Source organism: Mus caroli, chromosome 10 (genome assembly GCF_900094665.2).
Source record: "Mus caroli chromosome 10, CAROLI_EIJ_v1.1, whole genome shotgun sequence".
NCBI lineage: Eukaryota > Metazoa > Chordata > Mammalia > Rodentia > Muridae > Mus > Mus caroli.
Window position 1 is genome coordinate 75022982 of NC_034579.1, and position 2684 is coordinate 75025665.

The 2684-nt window shown below is 54.6% G+C and overlaps 1 protein-coding gene across 1 annotated transcript in view; it reads right to left on the reverse strand.

Annotated features, from left to right (window-relative positions):
- Diras1 (DIRAS family GTPase 1) overlaps window positions 1–2684 on the reverse strand; it is a 5436-nt gene extending 2752 nt beyond the window's left edge. The window contains exon 1 of the mRNA XM_029482348.1: window positions 2624–2684. The gene's annotated coding sequence lies outside the window, so the exon portion shown is untranslated. The remainder of the gene's footprint in view (window positions 1–2623) is intronic.

Here is a 2684-nt window from a genome sequence, read left to right on the forward strand (position 1 = left end):
TAATGAGATCTGACTCCCTCTTCTGGTGTGTCTGAAGACAGCTACAGTGTACTTACATATAATAAATAAATAAATCTTAAAAAAAAAAAAAAGAAAAGAAAAGAAAAGTCGGCTCTAGTGGCTTACAGCATGGACTGCTCTCACAAAGGATCTGATTCTGTTCCCAGCACCCACATGGCGGCTCACAACCACCAGGGATCTTACGCCCCCTTCTGGCCTCCGAAGGCACTGCACACATGTATTGTCCAGACTCACATAAACAGAAGGGAAAAATACATAGAAAAGAATCACAGCTGGGTGTGGTGGCGCACTCCTTTAATCTCAGCACTTGGGAGGCAGAGGCAGGTGAATTTTAGAGTTCGAGGCCAGCCCGGTCTACACAAAGTGAGTTCCAGGACAACCAGGGCTATACAGAGAAGCCCTGTCTCAAAAAACAAAAACAAAAAGAATCCCATTGTGAAAAATCAGATGTGGTGGTACACAGCCATAATCCTAGAGCCAGAGAGGCTGAGACAAGGGGGCAGTGAAGTATGGGCTACTCTGGGTTACAGAGTGAGATTCTGTCTAAAAAACACAACCTAGGGTCATTGAGGTGGCCCACACATTTGATGCAATGCTGCAGAGGAAGAGGCAGGAGGATCTCTGTGCGTTTGAGGCCAGCCTAGACTGAACATTGAGACCATGTCTCCAACAAAACAAAACAAAAACAACCAACAAACAAAAAAAGCAATGAGAAAAACAAGACGGTAAGCAGATATCAGACCTGAAAACAACCATCACACAAACACACCAAAAGCGCAGCACAGGGCTTCAGCCCTATGTGTCCTGAAGATGGGCTTCTGTCCTGGCCCTAGGAACCTGCCACATGAAACAGCCTCCTAACTGACTCTGACACTGAGGACATCCAGGAATCGCACATGTAAATCTTGAAGCAGAGGTTCCTGGGACTCACAGCCCAGGCCAAACTGAGAAAGCCTCGAAGCTAAGTGGGGGCTCCCTGTTCCCATGCTTTGGCTTCCTGCTCAGGCCACTGTGTTCTCAACAGAACTCCTGGCTGGGATTCCTTGGGTTTCTCTCCTGTCTTTGCTCAGAGAAGTTCATGGATCTCAGAGGGTCACACACTATGAGGACTCCTAAATTAGGAGAGGTATGGGAAGACTGTGTGGAGGGGACAGTAGGGAGGCCTGTCCCCACTACTGCTGTCCCTTCAGGTTCTTTTCCTCAGCACGGTTCACATATGGAGATGGTTGAGGACTCCCTGGAGTCAGACTTAGGGACTATGACACTGAAGGGGTGACTGTGTCCTTGGGGTTCAGTTTTCTCTTTTATGGGATGGCACACACCTAGGCTTTGCCTGGGATAGGGAACCAGGAATATGGTTAGGGGTAAGTGCCTCAGGTCCAGCATCCAAGGAGCTCCCAAAGTTATGGCAAGCTGGGGTTCCAGGGTGGGGATGAGCATCCCCCATGGGGTTTGAAGCCATAGTCAAAATTATCGAATGTGCCTAAATAAAAGGAAAACACAGCAACTGGAGCCAACACTAGTGACACCCGAAACTCTCAAGCTGGACACTTCCTTGAAGTGTTCCAGCCCTCTAACACAGGGTACTTCTTGGCCTGGGGAAGAGCTAGGAGTGCGGGCATGGGGCTGCTCCCCAGCCCAGCAGTCTTAACATTTTTCTTGGTGGGTAATGGGAGGGGATGCACGGTGACCCCACCCCACTGCCCAGAGGGGATCTAAGGTGGCAAATGGAGGTGGGGCATGCACCCCTCAATGCAACTTCTTCTCGGTAGTGGGCACCAGGGGCTGCAGTCCCAGTAGGGATGCCCACTAGATGGATGCTGAGGTTTGGGCCCCCTGATAAGGAGGGTCCTGTGCAATCCGGGTCTCCCTCTTTTGGGGATCAGGGAGAGGGCCCTGAACTTGCTGTGGGACAAGCTCTGCTCAAGGTCACGCGATCTAAGAGGTGGTATGACTCAGAGGGACTTAAAGCTGGGCCCTACTCAGCTGCTGTGCCCAGGGGGCTCTGAGGTGCTCGGCCACACTGTCGAGTCACCTGAGCCCTGGGCCAGCCTGCCCCAAACCTCTCAGTCCACAGAGCAGAACAGGGCAGGGCCCTGAGACCCTGAAGCCACCTCAGGTGCAAAAAGCCAGGATGGCCTTGGCGTGGGGAGAGTCTGGGGGCGGGGGCACTGACTAATGGGGGTGGCTGATTTAGGGGCTGCAGGCTAGGGGTATGATGAAGAACGGGCAGTTTTAGGGACTTAAGGGAATGGGGCTTCCTGGGAGTCGGGAAGGGTCTCAGAGGAGGGAAGGAGTCCTGAGAGAGGGGCTTGGTCACGAGGGTGCAGGGCTCTGTGAGGGGCAGTGAGGGACCCGGGCCTCAGCGGGCAGTTCGCAGAGGGTATGTATGAGGGGACCAGGGCCCAGAAGGTCCCAAGTGATGCTCTGCGTGGCCAGGCAGGGGTGGGGCGACCGGGAGCTGTCCATGGTGACCGCTGGACTCCCGGGGACAAGCAAAGCCTGGCGCGGTGGCCCGGGAGGGTGGGGCCGGAACAAAGGGATCATGGTGGTTTGGGGACCCCTCCCCACCCTCTGTGGCCGCGGCTGCCCCGCCGCCTACCTGGGCCGCTGTGGTCCCCGCCGCTGCGCTGCTGTCCGCGCCGCCGCAGTCCCGATGTCCC